General features: G+C 42.5%; 1 protein-coding gene across 2 annotated transcripts in view; it reads left to right on the top strand.

Annotated features, from left to right (window-relative positions):
* CADM3 (cell adhesion molecule 3) overlaps positions 1 to 20,126 on the top strand; it is a 378,944-nt gene that overhangs the window by 1,089 nt on the left and 357,729 nt on the right. The window lies entirely within an intron of this gene.

Here is a 20,126-nt window from a genome sequence, read left to right as displayed (position 1 = left end):
GGTGTAGGTGCTCTAGCAGTCCTGTTAATATATGCAAACACACCCTCTTCTGGTATAGAGACCAAACTGCCACCTGTACTTTGCAGAGAGATGGTAATGGAGCTATGATACAACAGCGTTAATGTTGGTTACCCCTTAGATAAAAGGCAGGATGGAGCTTGGTAGCTACAGAACCCAGTGTGCCAAGGCATGATGGGTTTTGTAGTTCCACTGCACTTGCTGCGCATCACACGACCAGCCTTTGATTATTTTTTTCCAAAGCCTGCCAAGTCATGATGGGATTTGTAGTTCCATGATTGTCGGTTGACGAATGATCACTTAAGATCATCTTCTCCTAATGTGCCAGATATGTTGACAGTTCTTCCTCTGCAGCCTTGATCATTTTTACTAAATGATGAGTCATGAAAAAACAAGAGAGTCCTCCTGGGATTTGTAGTTCCACTGTAGATACTGAGTAACGAATGGGCTTGTATTGTTTTCACCAAACCTGGGCAGGTTATGCTGCCATTTGTGATTGAACCCCAGCTGATGGACAGTCCAGTTGAGTCTTGACTGTTTTAGCAATGACTCGGCAAGCATTGCTGGCTTTTGTAGTCCCACTGCAGCTACCGACCCCTGTTCATGCCAAGATTAATCATTTTTACCTCCGTTCATTTGTAAGCCACCCCTTCCATGAAGTCCAGAGCGTTAACCCTTGCACCATCAGCCGCAAGGAACTCGTAACAAGCCAACGAAAGCCAGCTGAACTAATTTGTCCTTGCATTTTCCTTTTCCTGCCTTTCTCTCCCTTTGGTGGGACTCATAACAATTTGTTTGTGCCTGTAATTTATGGAAAAGGCAAAAGACGGGGGATTCGGAGTCTCACAACTCTGCAGCAGGCATGGACATAGAAAATATTTGAAATGCTCTATATGGGACTCGTGCCAGGATAATTAGCGGGCCAGATTAACAGAAAGTCTATTGTCAACATTCATTTTTCTGTGCATGGTGGGAGCGCTTGTGTTCCTAATGCCACATTCCATCGAAAGGATGGTGGGAGTTCCTTTTTATTTTTCAGCTTGTTAACAGGGGCAGCTCGTACGTAAGAGATCTATACGGAGAAGGTTTATTAAAAGGACATTGAAAATGAGCGATGGGCCAAGTGCAGTAACCTAAAGTAACCAATCACACGTTACCCTTTACTGATCTGAATACAATCCACTAAGATATGACCTGAGCTGAACGATTTCAGTGCCTATAATATTATATATGTCCTGACAAGGAACAATGATTAATGGTGACTGTGGGCTATTGCAGCTCGTGCATTGTGCTTTGAGTTAAGAGTAAAATATGTTTTAGGCAAACACAGATCTCAGCCAGAACGTTCTCTTTTTTATTGACAAATAGAATAATAATATCACGTAGAAGACCTTTTGCTGAGCAATAATATTTACTTGGCTACAACAATATTTGAACAGTGAATTGGCAATCCTGCGGGGCTGATATAAAATAAGCAATACAAGAAAAGTGGAACTGTTGCCCATAGCAACCCGATTTTTGTGTTCCTCGCCCCCCCCCCCCCCCCCCCCCCTGCGGGAGGAGAGGGCACCTCCCTGAAATTCGTTTTTGCAGGTTGGGATGACTGTATTGTATACACTGTTCTGCGAAAACACAGCTTATTGTTGTAAGCTGGCTATTATGTCAACAGGACTTTGCTGACTCTAATACCATATATTACCATATTCATAACAATTTAAGGCCCCATTCACACCAAGGCGGTTGAATCGGTTGGATTTCTCCACACTGAACCGCCAACATGAACGATCCCATACATTCATATGTGGACTGTTCATGCGCTCGCGAGGCTCTGCATGCTGCCCGAAAATGCTCCCTGAGCATTTTTTCAAAAAAGGCCAAAAACCGATTCCATACAGATTTCCATGTAAATCTGTATGGAATCGGTGCTGATCTACGCAGATTCCACTGGCTAGAGAATGAAAGATGGAACCTGACTGGCTTTCAGAGGCAACCACCCTAATATAGCTGTGCACCAGTTTTCAGACTGTACAAAATACTAGGTCTTGGGGTCGGCACTTTGCGATGAGTCTTTTAAAGAGTTCTTATAACAAAGTAAAAACATATTTAATAAGTAATGACTTTTCAGTGAAGGTTATATATCATGTACACTACAAAGCAGTTCAACCTTTTTGGGTGTTTAAGATCTCAATGGACCTGTGATTCAGGCTATGCAAGAAGCTCTCGGGTCAATATTACAGGAGCAGAACCTAGTTTGATTTAGGAGCTTTGCTTGTTAATACTCATTTATCTAATGGATGCAGTGTTTTGCCTATATCAATGCTGGTGCATTTCAGAAGCTGCTGAGTTTTAAAGGGAGCTCTGTTGTCACTGAACGTCTTAATCTCTAATAACCCCCCATTGTTGTATCGTCATTGTTGTGATAGATAGTGACAGAAGAAGGAGATATCTGTCAGGTGTATTCTGGTTGGGAATATACTGTCATGACATTCTACGTGAAACAGATTCTGTCGAGTCCTGAGGGATATATGTGATATATGTCCTATAGCAGTAGAAACATGAAAACCCTTATGTATGAGGTTCTTGGTGAAACTATAGTCATCATTTGATGTGTGTAGGTCTTGAAGGATAATGTCAACTAAAGCTGATATCTCATTTAGGAGTAGAGGCCAATGGGTTGAAAGAACCTTTAGCTGCTTAAGTTGCTGTGGGATTTCAGCGGCATGGTTTTCCCATCCAAGTGGTATTTCATGTCCAATGGAAAATTCAGCAGTATGACCTTCCTGTTATTGCTGCCATGGGTGGGTGGAGCTGGGAACTTAGTGCAGGCATCTTAGTTTAGATGTTCCTGAGTGAGATCAGAGACATGTGAGTGAATCGACTTACCTGCAAAAATTAAACTGTTTGGTGGCTTATTCCTTTACCATTTCAGCTGTTAGCTGATCGATCTACGAAATTGAATTAAAATTTTGGCTTTGGGGCAGATCCTGCATGTTTTGTACCGAGGGGCGAGAGTGCTTTTCCCCGAATGATGACAACACCAAATTCCCAGCAGTCTCTCTCTTCAGCCCCTCCTTTTGTCATTTACATGTTTTCTTACTTAGCATTATATTTTAAGGCTTGCATTTTAAAGGATTTGATGAGGTCATACCCCTTTTATACTGAAGACCAGTGGTCCAATTATCATGTTCCTATGTAAGAATATGAGGCTTGAGTGACGGGCTGGGAATAATATTTAAATGAATTTGTGAAGACGGCCTTATCTCCTATTCCATGTGCTGTGGTAATGGACTATATTTTAATTAGGGATTGCGAAAGTTTCATCACAAGCAAGTATTTTTTTTTTTTTAATATATCAGAAAACTGCAGTGTTTTTTTTACATTGTACAGACAACATTCACATCAGTGTCTGTCCTCAATGGCGTTGATGTGCGTACACATATTTAAGGGCTAGCCTAAATTTCTGGATTATAGGAATGAGCAACACAAAATGTATATAAACATTGTGAGAAATTTAAAACTCTAAGCAGATAAGCCTCCCTGTTGTGAATCCCCACCGTGAAAGGTTACTGTCATACCCCGTAATGTTGGGGCCCATTGCTTTACTGCCACCTAGGTCCATAGTGGTTTGGATCTATGATCAGCAGTTTAGATGATAATATTATTACAAATGAGTAATAATAAGTACACTGTTTATTGTTGCAAGATTGTAAAGTGTTCTGTTCCTGTGTGAAAACAAATATTGAGGTTGTACTGGCAGCATCACCATTTTTAAATGTACCGGTTGCTCACCGGTTGACACCTCAAGCCTCCATATTGTACGCCTGTCTGGTTCTCGCTGAACCCTGTTTGAGATCTCTCCCGTGTACCATGAACTATTGAGATACGTAATTTACTGCGGCCGCAGAATTCGGCATTCAGACCTGTCAGCTCTGAGGACATGCTTCCAAACAGACAGCCAAGTAATCAACTCCGTGCTCCTGGAGGAATGGAAGCTTGTGATAACCTGATGAGCGCTGAGACATTTCCCAAATCACTGATACATTGGAAATAAATGAACGGACAGCATGGCAATGTAGCTGTTTATACATTTACTTTTTTTTTTGCATTGATGGAATTCTGATTCCTTCTTCTCTGTTTTGGAAGCCCTTGGTTCTGGCTGTGTGAACCATGCTTTACATATACAGCGGTACTGTAATCTGAAGACTCCTTTTTCTGAGGCTACAATTAATTCTCATGAGGGCCTCAACTGTGCTTCCAAACACATTCTAAATATACACTGGTTATGAATTGATTGGTTTAACAGGTTCAACAGGAAAGAGTTACACAGCTTCCTCTGATAAAGTGAGGCTCTTCTGTGATTTGCACCCTTCAGCTCATTAGCTACCATGGAAAAGTCGATGGCTGAGTCATGTTTGAGTCCTAATCTGACAGCTGTGTTTAGAGGAGTCCCTACTATAAATACATATTTAATTCTAAGTTTCTATGCCATCACTTCCCAAAGCAATAATAATAAGCTCTCAGTCTTAACACTGCTAAGACTTCACATAGGCCTCTGCCATGGAAATTAGGGAGCTGAGGACAGAAATGTTTACACCGTACACTTCTTTCAAGCTTAAGGCCCTGAAGCTAGGGCCATGGGTATACTGAGACACATTACATTGCTTAGAGCTGAATCACACAATCCTGCTGTTTGCAGGGTCTAGATGGCATCTGATGCCCCATGTCCATTGAAAAGCATTGCGTCCCCTTGGTTTAAATGCTTGGCATGTAGTGCTTGTGGGTATAAGCCCTAAAGAACCTAAATATTTTATAGAGAAGTGCTTTAATATATTCTAGGTGCAAAACATTTTCTTTATTATCCTGCTAAACGCATTTGCTAATAGTGATTGGTCAGACGAAAGGTATCCGTATAGATCAATGATGAGCAGCAGCCCATGGCCTAGGCATACGCGTGTAGATTTCTTTTGTTCAGTCACTTAATTCCCCCATCATTCGATTTTCCATAAACAGGATGGAGAACTGTGCTGCTTGTGTTCTATCAAAGATTGTGACTGGGTTGGAATGTGTGACTGGTCACTTGGTCACAGATTTTAACGTAATCACACCCACTTTTTCGGCAGTGGAATATGTGACTGGCAAAAGGTGAAGAATTCCAAAGTTTTTTCAGCTGTTCCAGGGCAGATTGGCATCGCAGATGGTATGTGCAGGAGAACCAATCTGCCCTGGAACAGCTGATTGTTCCTGAAATGTCACTTGTATACGACTTTGTGTAATGTGAGATCGCAGTCACAGAGTCACATTTCAGGACCAATCAGCTGTTCCAGGGCAGATCGGTTCTCCTGCACATACCATCTGCGATGCTGATCTGCCCTGGAACAGCTGAACAAAAACGTTGGAATTCTTCACCTTTTGCCGGTCCCATAGTCCACCGTTGAAAAAGTGGGCGTGATTACGTTAAAATGTGTAACCACGTGACCGGTCACCCATTCCACCGCCGAAAAACTGGGCGGGATTATGTTAAAATGTGTGACCATGCCACCGGTCACACATTCTAATGCAGTCACAACTTTTGATAGAACACCTGCTATTGTATTCAGATAGCCATCGGCAGCGGTGGCTGCTCAAATACCCGAACAGCGACTTTTGGAATCCATTTTTTGTGGAACCAGGTGGTGCAGACAGGGCTGTCCACTGCTCGAGTTTCGGCCAATTAGGCAGAATTGGTCTGAAATTCGAGCCTTGCTGGCAGGCTTTACAGACTAAGAATCTCAAACCTGATTGGTTACTATAGATTACTGCACATTATACATATTTGCACTGTATAGTGTCTGCAGGGCTAATACCATCTGTGATTTCACAGCTGTTGTTTTTCCAGTGCAAGGTTTTAAAGGAAACCTGTCATAGGATAAATATGTGGGCTGCCATTGACCTCTCCTTCTGAAATTGCTAATTGCCTGGCCATTTTGCTAATGATATGGCTTAAGTACTTGCTGGGTCACTAGTCTGGAGCAAAAAAAAAATCCCTTTTCCAACTCATATGTTATTTGCTTGTTCTGGGGCTATGATAACAGCATTTACAGGAGGATATCAGCCATGGCAGCCCCTATATTTCTCTCATGGCAGGTGTACTTTAAATAAAAGAGAAACATTGGTCTATTGGCTTTCCTCCAGCATTTATACAAGAGGTCTGCTGTTCTGTAAATTACCTTCTTATTTTTTGGTTCTACTAACAGGAACTCCAATACATTGCAGTTCTGTAAAGAGTACATATTGGTTACCAAAGATATAATTAAAGGCTAGTTAGGGTGATTAATGTTAGTTTATTTACAGGGTACCGTAATTGATTTAGAGGTCACAGCAAGGGCATACCCTTAGAGGGTAGATAAAATGCAAACAATACTCGGAAAAGAGGTATACAGACATATAAAGTACTCGATGTGCCTAATCAGAATATTTTCAGATGTTGCCCTTTGTAATGGAACAGTTGTCAATAGCTAAAGACATTTTTGGTGGAAGTAAAATTAAAGAATCCCAAATCCCAACTTAATGGTGCATTTGTCCAAAATCTGTTTTGTACAAATTTGTTACGCCTTCGCACGTGGGAGAACCACGCCCATAGTGCGCATACACAGGGTTCCAATTCTAAATGCACACAGCTTTTCTCGAAGATTCACACATTTTTCCAGATTGCATTTTCACTCAGGATTTACACATTTTCCAGTTTAATCCATTTAGATATACATACTACATGGACTGAATTGTTCCATTCAAAATAAAGGCACACGCAATCTATTACTATGTCTTCTGCCCCCAAGTGGCAAAAACATAACTGTGTATTCTTTTCTTTGGGCAGAATGGATACTTTAAGTAGTGATAGAAGGGTGGTAGCCTGGGCCAGATTTGCCTTACTCTCCTAGTCATTGGCTCTGGGAACACAGACACAGGGTGGGTTGTCTTCCCCTTTAAGCCTTTGCACCCCCCAACCCTTAACATGTTGGGATAGAAGGCAGGCAATACATGATAGTTGGCCTAGAGGGCCAGAAGGTATACATCTGGCCCTGACAGCAGCAAAATTACATACAGACAGAATACAAACTGTAATATCAAATTCAAACATTCAAATTCAAACATATGTGATGGGGCTTATCGTATTGCTCAAGTTCCTTTGTAATACTTATAGTGCCTGTTCACAATGCAGTTCCGGCAGCAAAACACTTTTAAACTGTATTTGGTTTTTGCAGTTTTGCAATTCATTCTTAATTGCTTGCTAATGTACATAAAAAATGCGCTGGATTGTAAAATAATTAGTGCAGGTCCCATTTTAAATGCATAAAGTCATACTGTGGTACATTTAAAATGAATGGGCTGCCTAATGCAATGAGCCTTAATGCACAAGATCGTATGCAAGAACACCATACCCTAATTATAAGCTTGGTGTAAATGGGTCATTAAATGTTTCATATAATAGGGTATTAACCTCATCTGGGAGTGCCTTTGGATGCTTCAGATTTGGTCTAAAAACTCTTAAAGCAACCCTTTCTTTTTCTCATGTGTGCAGAACCTGCTGACAAATATGAACTATGGAGCTTATTAACAACTGACTTTTCTGCTTAATCAGTGAATAAAACTCTGCTGTCCCCCGAGACCCAGTTATTCCTTTGCTGGGTGACACCATCTTGCCTCTTGCACAGCACAGAGAAGGTAAAGCCTGGCTGTCAATCACAGCCCACATCTCAGACACCTCTGCCCTTCATATGACAGTCATGTGTCATTGTTCAATGTACACATTTGGGAGGAGTGGTTAGATATGGAGATGAGGGTATAGCTACTGACTTTTCAGAAGTAGTCTAAATTTGCATATCAATGTAAAGCTGCCCATACACCTTACAACCATCGCACGACTTTCGTCATGCGATGGTTGTAAGGTCATTAAAATTTCGTACGACCTGCCCATCTTGGACAGGCAGATCATACTTGCGATCATCGTAAGCCCTCCCCGCTGAGGGGAGGGCTTTCCGATGAGTTCAATGTTGAGCGGGCAGTGTGTGGTTGCGCACACCGGCCCATGCGGCTTTCGTCTTCCGAGCACGCTACCAACCCGCCAAAAATAGTACTATTTTCGGCGGGTTTTCCAGCGTACTAGGAAGACGAAAGTTGTGCGACCGTACAGTAGATGCGGTCGCACGCTGCCCATACACCTGCCGATTTACTGTACGATCGCTGGATCACCCGCGATTATCGTACGATAATCGGCAGGTTTATGGGCACCTTTAGTGTGTTCTAGTCTATCCAGGCTGGAAAAGAAGGAATGGATTCCAAACTGCTGATGTTGTGGATATTGTAGGTGCCACTATGTTTGCACACTTCGGGAATGGAAAAGTTCACAATAATAAATGTTTAAAAAAAAAATTAAAATGTTTTGCATCTTGCTTCGTGGTGAACAATTGCTTAGTTGTGTGTATTGTAGGGTGCTTAGCTGGCATTTTTGTTAAGTGCTGTCTAGGGTTAGCATAGGTTCACAAATACATACTAGCGCATTCACCCTCATTAAATTTTTATGTCTCGTATTCAGGACTTAAGTAAAGGTTAGGCCACAGAAATCCATTCCTTGGTAAATATTTTGTTTAGCTTTGTCATCCATCACAATTTCTCTGTCTGGAAAAGAAGCTGTAAGAAATAGCAATAAAACAAATCTTTGGGGTGGTTGCACAGAGTTAGAGACACTTTTATTTTGTTCACGTAGGACAAAATAACAATACTTGCTTAGAGGGGCTCCCTGACACATTGATTCCCTGCCGCTCCTTTTGTGGATTTCTGCTAGACTCTGACTGGCATCTCAGCTCCAGGTCTTGTGTTCCATGCATCCAAATTGGAAAGCATAGTCAAGTCCTCAACCTCCACTGCTGCCTCACCAGGTATGGGGGAGCATGTGATCTCCTCCCAAGTGGCAGTGCTCAAGTCTAGCAACAACCAAAAATGTAGTGACTGGAAAATACAAGTGGTTGTTTGAAGTGGTTATGTTGGCACGGGCTGCTGTTGTCGTCATCAGGACCCCTGATCTGAGAAATGCCATAAAGCCATCATTGGAGTGCATATATGTAAAAGAAGTAGCTGCCAAGAGGTTGCAAAAAGCCAACAGTGTAAAATGCAACAGAAGATTAAACAAAACAATGTGAAAACAATTATATTGTTTTACTTCATTTTTTTAAAATAATACACATTGCTTTAAATATCTTTCATAGGACAGTGTACATCTACTTTAAGTATATCCCTGTTACGCGCCTCCCAACTGTCCTTTAGTCAGTGCGACTCTCTCTCTTTTGGAACCAAATTCCAGCTTCTCAGTTGTCTCTCTTTTTGGTCTGATGTATAGATTGCTAGAAGAATGTCTGCTTTAACAAAAGTGTTATACTGGACTAAGGCCCCTTTCACACGGGCTGATCAGAAAGGTATCCATGCACGAGTCCCCTCCTGTCACCACTGTTACATTTGTGTCTGTCCAGCTTTTTCCTTCATCTAGTGATGGAGGAAAAAACTGGAATGAACAGACCCTATGTCGGTCTTTGGGGAATCAGATGTAAACTAATCGTTTACCCAGGACCAGTTCCATCGAAACAGAACACTGTTCCGTTTTGTTTTTCCGGACCTGGCCGGAGTCGAGGGTAGCCAGATGTAAATGGACGCCTGTCCATTTAGACCTGGCTGTCTATAGACTTACATTGGGCATCCGATCGGGTCCAGTAGAAAAATTGACAGGCCAACCGTTCGGACCGCCCATGTGAAACGGGCCTAAACCTTTTATCCAACCTCTAAATTATTGCAAGTGATGTTTTATAAGATCCGTATAAAGGAAAATAGTAGAAAAAGTATAGATGGGTTTAACAATTCAGCTTTTGTGTATGAAAGTGGACCTTCCCATCTCCCCTTTCATTTTAAGCTGCCACCATTACCGAACACCACAACATTGTTTATCTAAAAAAATTAGAAAATAAACTATGAACATTACTTGCCACCTTTGTCTGTATTTAGCCACATTCTAATGTGCCTCTTCTTCTCCTCCTCAAGACCCATACCACCATCTTGGCTTGTAGATGTCCTCGTTGGCTGGCTTGCTCTTCCTCTTTTCTGCTGCCAGCCCACCGATGATGTCAGCTTGAGATCTGTGTAGAAAAAAAAGAATAAATGTATTTGTTGACAAAATTATAAGTATTTATAACTTGTGTGATTTTGGAAAGAAAGTCCATTTATTCTTTTTTTTTTCTACGTAGAACTTGGAGTTCTACCTACAAGATGTCCCTGGAGGGCACTGGTGACGTAGCCTTCCCAAGGGCCAGCTGTGAGGCCCTGGCTATGTCACCAGGGCCTCTTGAAAACCTGGAAGTTGACTAAACATGCATTTAACTTGCCTCAAAACAAAATTATTTCTTTTTGGGATAACGTTGCTTACATATGTGGAGCAGAACCAAGAACATCTTTGAAAGCCATATTTCATCATTATTTTCAAAAACTTAAATATGAACTAATGTGCTGACACATAACTAAATTTGTTAGGAATAAACTGTCTACATAAACAGGAACTATGACCAAGATTATTTCAAGTAAACAGTCTTATCCGCTGAAGTTGATATGGTTTATACAGGAAGCATTTTTTTACAAACAAGAAACATTTTTGGCACTTTCTTCTTATATAAGCTAACTCAGCACAACACATAAAGAGTGGAAATGTAATAGTTTGTAGTTTATAAGTATTCTAGTGTAGCGCCCATCACCTTTTGTGATGTGACTACTATGCATTTAGTGATGGCCAGGGCTGTAGACAGCCTGGCTGGATTTGTAGTGGCGATTACATGGTTAGTCCCAGGTGTCTAGCCTTGCCTGTAGCCCCCTGGGCGGAGTGTGACTCTGTCATATTGTGGGACAGCCAATGGTGGACACTATAATATGTGTACAGTACAGCAGCCAATCACTGGGCTTCTTACAGTCAGTGGTGCTTGCTGGGAGAGTGTACATATATGGGTGGGTGCTGCCATGTGCTCTCTCTCTCTCATGGATTAGGGCTGGGTCCTGTTCAGCCTGCCCCCCAGGCTAGGTCGAGGCCAGGGGGTGGACATAGGCTGAAGTGAGGGAAGAGGTTTCCCTGAGGCCTCCAACATGGAGGAGGCCTGAGAGATGGAAAGAGGAATAGAACCAGGACCAGTGCCGGCTCTTGAAGTGCCCTTGATCTATGTGGACTTCATTGCAGGTCGGTGTTTCTTTCCTGGATTGTGGAGCTGCATTGCTACTCTTACAAGGTCCGGTGAGTCTGGAGCTCTGATGGTTACCCCTAGACACCTAGAACCCCTATACCCTCTCTTCCACAGAAGATGTTCAATAAACTGTTTAATTAGCATCATACTACTGTAGTGGACATCAATTTATGGGCACCAGAAGAGGGCGGTTAGTGCTAATGGGCGCAGCTGGAAATCAACCCCTAGACCGATTAGATGTGGACCGGGCAAACAGCAACTCCCTGCGGGGAGTTATCGCTACACTAGTATTCTAGTTTATTCGAAGATATACTGGTCTCGATTAGTTCATGCAAAGAAGGTTTAAACATATATTTTTCAGATTTTACACCTGAAATAGAACTCTTTTATATGTAACACAGGAGCAAAGGAAAATAAAACAGGGTTGGCCATAGCGGCCAGTTTATTTCTTGCTGGCATTTGTAGAGAAATGGATTTATGAATGTGGTTGTAAGCAAGGGGACAATCTTTATGCACCGGGTCTGTAGCTCAACTGTCTTGCAATTTTTTTTCCTTGCTTGCCGTATTAAAAAGGGTTAATTAGGGTAATGAATGAACAGATAAATATGCAGAATTTATACACACCATAGCTCAGACAAATTCTGTTATCAGAGGCATTTTATTACCGCTCCTCTTGCCTCAATTTGATTTATACAGTCGGTAAGCATGTCGTAAAAATTTACACATGTAATAAGTGCCATCCATCTCTCAGATGCAGTAATTAGCCCAAGTTCCCGAACTACAGAGAAGCAGAATTTGGATTGTCACCTCCGACTATTCCACTGACAACCATTCTAAAAGATACGAAAGGGAAAATTTTACATGAAAGCCAAGACAAAGCCATACAAGAGGTATAGAAAAAAAAGGGGAGCGTCTACATATGTGTTACAAACCGAGAAATTAATTTCACTCAGGTCAGTGGGTTAATGCAGAAGAATTTATACTGTGCCTCAGCAAATGTATCCCTTGCTAAATCGTTGCGGGCGGTAACGCTTTGCCATTTGTTCTTGCTGTTTACGGTAAATATGATTACTTCAGCTCTATTTTAATATTTGTATTAATTATTCAAGGCAGCATTGCAGATATAAGTCGAAATGTTTGTCTTGACCTGAAAACACGAGTGCTGCATTGTGCGTCAGGGCTTAACAAATCTCTGAAGAGCAAGAAGGGATTCTGGGAGGAATTCTGTGGTAGAGTAGGCCATCTTTTGGCTTTTTATGAGTGGTCCCAGAATCCTTTGCACTCTTTCATCTTTTCTAATCATCAGGATTTGCTGAGCCAGATTGCCTTGACTTCAGATTCAGTTTTCTGTAAATTAACATGCTTTCTAAGCCCAAGAACAATTCGGACTAATTATAAAAAACAAAACTTAAAGTCTTTAGAAACTCAAGAGCCCAGTCAAGCAAAGGCAACACAAAAAAATGAGTGCTTAATTAGAAAATGTTTCCCTCCTTGCGGTTTTTAAAGTGACAGTAAACTCAAGAGTTAAATCTTAAAAATGAATTCTGGTTTCCTAAATATTAAGAAAAATTGATCTTATTTGTGAATAACTCGCCTATAAAACCTCAAATCATCTCTGAATAGGTGCTGACACTGGAGGGTGGCAACTTTTGTTCCCTATGGTTTCTGTGTGTGTTGCAAAACAGCCACCGCTCCAAGCTCGCTCCCGTGATGGCCTACAATATCACGTTTTGTTTATGAATTTGTATTGACATTGTAGTCCATCACGAGGGTGAGCATAGAGCTGTGGCTACTTTACAGCACAGACACAGACACTATGGGGAAAAAAAGTAGCCAGCCTCCAGAAGGAAGGACAGTGTCCGCACCAATTCAGAGATGATTTGAGGACCTACAGCCAAGTGATACACAAGTAGGATACATTTTTGTTAAAGGAGATGCGTTTCACTCATCTCATAGTTCTAGCCGACCTGTGACAATGAGACTGTCACAGGTCGGCTCAGTAGATCGGGAGGTGAGCGAACACATACCGGCATTTGCTCACTTCTCGATCCTGTCACAGCCCTCTGCCGTGACAGGGGAGTGGCTGGATTCCCCCCTCCACGCTCTGATCCTCCAGTGCTGATTGGCGGAACGGACGGGGGAGGGGGCGGGTACAGCTGGCTCTGCCTCTAGATAGGCAGAGCCAGCTGTCACTCACGCAGCTGGGCGGATCCAGACATAAATGTCGGGATCCGCTTCAGCTGCGGCGTCTCAGTATACTGAGCTTAGGGTGACGGGAGGAGGCTAGTTTGTGTCCTCCCGTTACCCTAAGGAGAACTATGGGGAAAAGCCCTAACCCCATAGTTCTCCTTTAATAATTAAGGTACTTTAATGCATTTGTAAGATTCAACTCCTGATTTTAGTGTCACTTTATTCTGCAAGCTGGCCAGTAAATCAGTGATTGGGTTAGTATAGAAGGGCGAGCACGTCCTCCTTCTATAGACATCCTCCTCAGCTTGCCGCATGTGCCCTGCAGCCTCATAGGCTGTAATGGATTTCTGCCGCTGTAAGTTGTTGGGAATCAATGAGTCTATGGGCCTACAGGGTGCAAAAGCAAAGTTGCAGAAGGCATCTAAGTACTCAAATTAAGAACTACATTTGTCCTGGATGCACACTGTGCTAATGTTTTTTGTAAAACAAAAATATTGTATAAATAATATAAAACCTCAGTTTAAAAATGCATAATCTATAAAACTACTTTAAAATTACAATTATAGTGCTTTCAGTGCTGCACAAATTGTTTCCTCTGGTATTGTGCCTGGTTAGAACCCTATACTGAGACGTTTGGAGCAAAAGGCTGAGCTAGCCAATTCAGATTTTGATTTGACTTATTGTTGCCTCAGAGATGAATAAGGAGAGATATAGCTCTAGGCAAGTTGCCCCATCATTTTGAATTATATGGATAAGGATAAGAGAAGCCACCATTTTTGCATTGCCTGTACTGGCATGACCCACATCAGAAACCAAATCTTCAAGTATATCCTCCCTTGTGAAGTGATTGGCAAGTGAACCGCTTTGACCAATCGTGCTATCCCCTGGTCTAAAGGCATAAAGGTTGTAGCTGGGCCCCCTGGACATCCACCAGGTCCCAGGCTCTTGATTAAGTTGCCTTATGAATGATCTGACTCTCTGTTAACTAAATGTTTTCCTGAGGAATGCAAGGTTTTCCTAAGCCAAATTTACAATGCACTCTATCCATCATGATCTGAATCCATCTCTGGGTATCCACCCTGTTAATCAAGGACAGCAAAGGCATCTCATGGAGCATTTATGTATGATTGCCAGACATTAAACCTAGCTTCTCTCACTACTATACATTTTGATTCTGTGAGCTTTTAAAGGCAAGATGAAGATGACATTGGGGTGGTACATACTGGTATTAATGACTTCTCATTTCACTGTGATTGCTGAATGTTTTCAGTGTCCTCTCTTAACACTTTTATATTATGCATTCCATGGGGAGAGCCATTGTTGTTCTAATAGCACACATGGCATTCCCGCTGTGGCTCGAGACAGTATACTTAGGCAGTCGTAACAAATAAAACATGTAACAAGATACTTTAGATCGTATTTTAACATCTGATTTTTACTCATTGCTAAGGTAGTGGCTGTACAGTACCTGTGCTCACTGGTGGTGGCCATTTTGTACCCTGCTTTATGGTTCTGCAACCTGTTCTTCACTAATGCTAGTGGCTCCTAATGAAATTAGAAGCAGCAGTCTTACAAATATTGATTGATCCCATGAAAAGATAGCATCTGTTAAGCAAAAGATGACTACCGAGGGGTAAATCTTATTAGCTCAATGATGACTTTCAGAGATTCAGTGAAAAGATGGCCATTAGACTATATAATAAATGCAACACAATAGTGTTAAAGCCTAGGGCAAGGCAAAAGAGGAAGAGCTAAAATAAAACAGGCAAAGGTGACGAGCAGGAAAAAGACAGCTACAATTTTGGCAGATTTTTATTTCTATGACCTCCATTTGGGAGATTTTGCCTACATTTTTGTATCTGACTCCCATAAAAGTAATTTGGAGGGGTTGTCACTAGACGTCCACCTTATGATTATTGCTGACTCCCAGTTACTTTGAGAAAGTTAGGCCAACTAGGGTTTCAGCCACTTGGCTTACGTTGCTGGGATCTTTTAGAAGTGGTATTAAAGGAGAACTATGGGGTCAGTGTTTTTCCCCATAGTTCTCCTTAGGCTAATGGGAGGACACAAACTAGCGTCCTCCGGGTACCCTAAGCCCAAGTATACCGCGAGCTGTAGCGAGCTAATGGGAGGACACAAACTAGCGTCCTCCGGGTACCCTAAGCCCAAGTATACCGCGAGCTACAGCTCGCGGTATACTGAGACGCCGCAGCCGGAGCGGATCCCGACTTAGATGACGGGGTCCGCCCAGCTGCGTGAGTGACAGCTGGCTCTGCCTATCTAGAGGCAGAGCCAGCTATACCCGCCCCCTCCCCCGTCCGTTCCGCCAGTCAGCGCTGGCAGATCGGAGCGGGGAGAGGGGAATTCAGCCCTTCCCCCTGTCACGGCAGAGAGCCGTGACAGGATCGAGAGGCGAGCGAACCTGGTATGTGTTCGCTCACCTCCCGATCTACTGAGCCGACCTGTGACAGACTCATTGTCACAGGTCGGCTAGAACTATAAGGTGAGTGAAAAGCACTTTTGTCATCTACATAAGAAAACCAAAATGGTGGCGTATATGGTAACAGGGGATATTTGTCCCATCCTTCTCAAACTATTGTGTATGTCGTCTTTTGTTCAGAGTGTAGAATGGAGTATGATGGTTGGACGCATAGACTGCTTCGGAACAACCATTCCAAACCAGGACCATATATGATGAAACGGGTCTCCACACTTTCTGTATTTAGAGAAAGATTGGCCTTAAGGGCATTTTGCCCTTTGCAGGTTCTCCCCTGTTAAATATTGCCACTAAATCCCTTGCTGGTGTATACAACAGGAACAGTTTAGCACATCTCCCTAGAGCCAAACATTTACTGCAACACTTTAAACTTTACAATTGTCAGATCGGATCGCTGTAACTATTTGGCTAGGCAAGAGGAGAGGTGACACGTTTTATGAGCCAGGCATTTAACTGCGTTTTTTTTTCAACAAAGCTTTATTGTTGAGCTTGTGGAATGACATCACGCAGTAAAACACAAGGTAGGAGCTTGCAGCAACTTGAAGCACCGAGACATTAAACAAACAGTCCTGTGTGAAGATAATGCTAATAAGGCAAGCAGTCCCTTAAGCGACCGCCTTGAGTGATGACTAATTATTTTTGTACTCTTCGATGGAGTCTTTTGTATTTATCATCGGGGTCGCTCTGTCTCTTATCAGCTATTACTGTCAGAAAAGATTTGTAAAAAAAAGTAGCTGGCATGGCTCTGGGGAAGTACTCGGTACATGCCAACACTTGCCACTGTCTTAATGAATCTTAAACATATGTAGAAGAAAACTATAATAATATTTCACCAAAGAGACTGAAAGAAAAGGGCTGCGGGTCCCTCATGCCAGGTGGTAAGTATTGACGTGTATGTTTTTTGACATAAACTAAACCATACCCCCAACTACACAAGGAAATAATCTATCAAAATGAAGACTGATTTACACCTTTTACATGTATAGATTAGATTGTTTTAAATTTATAAATAAGTATACAATAAACCAAACCAAAATGCTAAATTCAGCAGTGAATAAGTCTTGTCATTGCCTGCTCCCCTAGTTTTATGGCTTTGGATATACCATTTTACAGAAATGTTTTCTTGCAGCCTAGTAAATCCTCGCTGCTCTGTGTTAATGGCTGGTACATTGATCCAGCAGAGGATGTGTGTTACAGCAGCATGGCATTTAATTGTAACATTTAGGGCAGTGATCCTCAACCTTTCTAGGGCCGGGACCCCTTGGTAACATTTGCCAAGTTGAGGTGACCCCCAACGGAGCGCTGGACTCCAGAATTAGTAAGGCGCTGGACTTGGGACTAAAAATAGAGCACACTGACAAGAATACAAGCCCTCCCCAGCCATTGCTACCTGCTTCCCTGCTCTGTCTCTATGCAGCCTTCACAGCCCCAGTACTGCTTAGACGCCCGCCTCCTGCAGAGCTCACATTGTATGGGAGGCAGGAGGACAACAGCGGCTGTGAATAGAAAAGCCCTGCTGTACACACTTCCCGGCCACTAGATGTCGCTTCAGCGGCCAGGGAGTGTGTATAGCGGCACTTTTATATTCATAGCCTCTGCTGTCCTCCCGCTGACTGACACTGCTGCGCTAGGAGGAGGCTGAGGAGCCTCTCACCTAACGCAGCAGAAGTGGATGCTGCGACCCCCTCAACAGTGGGTTGCTTTAGGGTTTGTTCACACAAAGTTGCCTGCAGTTTTACCACCAGGGCACACAGAAAACAATTGTTTTCTATGTGCCTTGTTCACACTGCAACGGCCACTTAGATTACACAAGATTACAGTCAGCTGGGTGGATGGACTCTTGCCTTAATTTGCATGTATACACTAGACTTGTAAGCTGCAGAAACATTTGGTTTGGATATTTCGTTATTTCGGGATTCGGATCCAAAATTCAATTTGTTTCGGGTTCGGATGAAAGCCGAATGTTTGTTAGTTTCGGATGAGTTTACAAATACTTGTTGCGAATACCACAGAAAATCATATACAGATATTAATACTTAAGCTGAATCCCCTAGACCCAAATGGCGTTCGGGATCCGAATTACCGAATTGCATTCGGGTGCTCCAGAATGCCATTCGGGTCTAGGAGCCTCAGCTTTAATATTATATCTGTATACTGTATATGGCTCCCATGTTGCCGTAAAGAAAATTCGTGTTCAGACCCATTCGGATGCATTAAACCGAAAAACACATCTGATTGGCTAGAAAAGTCACATGTCTGGCCAGAAAAGTCACATGTCCTATTCAGTTTTGTTTTTGAACGAAATTCGAAAAACTAAAATTCTGATTCAGACACATTCGGATGCATTGGGATTCGGGAAATTCGGATGTGTCCGAATTTCGGAAAATTAGTTCGAATTTTGATTCGGAACAAAACCAAGTGCACATGTACAGTATACACAGCATACTTGCACATTGTAGGAAACTTACCTCAAGATAGTGCTCTTCTCCAGCATTTACCGTTCCAGGATCTGAGTTACCGATTTCTTCTCCTGCCACTACCAACTCCACCGCTTTTTCCGGGTCTCCTGACATCCTCTTCGGCCATTGGGCATTCAGTGAGGATGTAACTCCTGTACATGCATAAAGACATTAGATCATCCCCAGCATCTGGCTCTGTTCAAGGCATCTAACAAATGCTAGGAATATGCGGAGAGTGTAGACCGCACTGTGCGCGCCGTACAGTATACACAGAAAATAAAAAAATTGCTAAGGGAAAAAGATTTTTGTGGTCTTTTTATGCCTCCTTTGCCGAAAAACACTACCTCCCTGTTTTGCTTTTGTTTTTTGTTTCTTTTTCATATCTGGGGTTTGGTTTTGCTTTAAAAAGTCTATAACAGTCAACATCAAAAGTCTATAGTTTTACTTCAAGGCAGAATTTGTTACTGCTAAAGGTTTTTCTGACTTCCAAGGGAGCATCAGACTCTGTGACAGCTCATAGCAATACCTATATTATGCAGTGCTTTCAGAGAGCTGGCAGGCAGGAAGTCTCCCATAGCAGTCAATTGATATGCACCTGCAGTGCCCAGCAGACCTAATTCTTAACACTGCATTGATCTGTGAACATTTAACTTTCTGCATAAAAGCTTTCTGCAGGTATACTGTACTCCGCTGAAGCATTGCAAATGCCTTAGCCCTCCGATTGCAGGCCTACCTGGAAAGTCTATTACCCGGCCCAATCAATAGAACTAGCCTGCAGCTCTACAATTTTCAACCAGGCCTTTCGCAAGCAATGAATCTTCCCTACCGCACTCGCATGTAATGATAGTTAGACAGGTCTAGCAAAATCCCGGTCAATAGATTTCTCCCCTATATGCTCCATCCTTTGGACTGCCAGGCAGATCCAGTCGATTTTCAAGGAATAGCTGCGCTGTGATTGACAGGGGGAGGAGTCAGGGCAGATCTTGTGGTTACGTTCCATTAACGGCCATGATACAAATGCCCCCAGCCTGTAATGGATAATGCTGTCATGTGTAATTCGTACTACGCATGTATGCATTTGATTACAGATGATCGCGGTTTTAAGCCTCGAGTACTTAGCAGTGTGTTTATTATTTTTTCCGTTTTCAGTTAATCCATCAAGAAGATAAATCTTGCATGAAACCATAATCTTCCATGGTGGCTGTTTGAAGCCAAATTTCATTTGAACATAAACCATGAAACAGGAAAAAAAGACAGAAATACTAATTTTGTTGATGTGGCCAAACAATGAAATACAAAGAGTGCGTAATATGCAGCAATTTCTTTCCTGCTTTGAGAAGAAAAAAAAATATGTTAAAATGTTGGAGAAATGATTTTTGGTGCTTCCTGGTGCTGCTTCGTTCTGGTGCAGGCAGAAACTTTCAATGAGCGAAAGCTACGTACAGATTAGATGAGGTCAATGGATTGCTTGGTGTTAAAGAAGAACTCTGGCAGCATATCATTGGGGGGCGGCCACAACGTCCCAGCTTGCTAAGAGATCTTAGCAATCTGTGACGCTCTGCGTGGCTTTCCGCCCAGCTCACTGATTTCACTGGTTGCCAGGAGCTGAGCAGGATGCTCTGGCTGGCGTCCCGCTGAACTCCTGACAACCAGTGACATCAGTGAGCCTGGCTGGCCACTGACAGCACTGTCTAGCATCCAATACCCCCCCTTTCC

This window comes from Nanorana parkeri, unplaced genomic scaffold (genome assembly GCF_000935625.1).
Source record: "Nanorana parkeri isolate BGI_ZX_2015 unplaced genomic scaffold, ASM93562v1 scaffold202, whole genome shotgun sequence".
Lineage (NCBI taxonomy): Eukaryota > Metazoa > Chordata > Amphibia > Anura > Dicroglossidae > Nanorana > Nanorana parkeri.
This window is presented reverse-complemented; position numbering and strand designations above follow the sequence as displayed.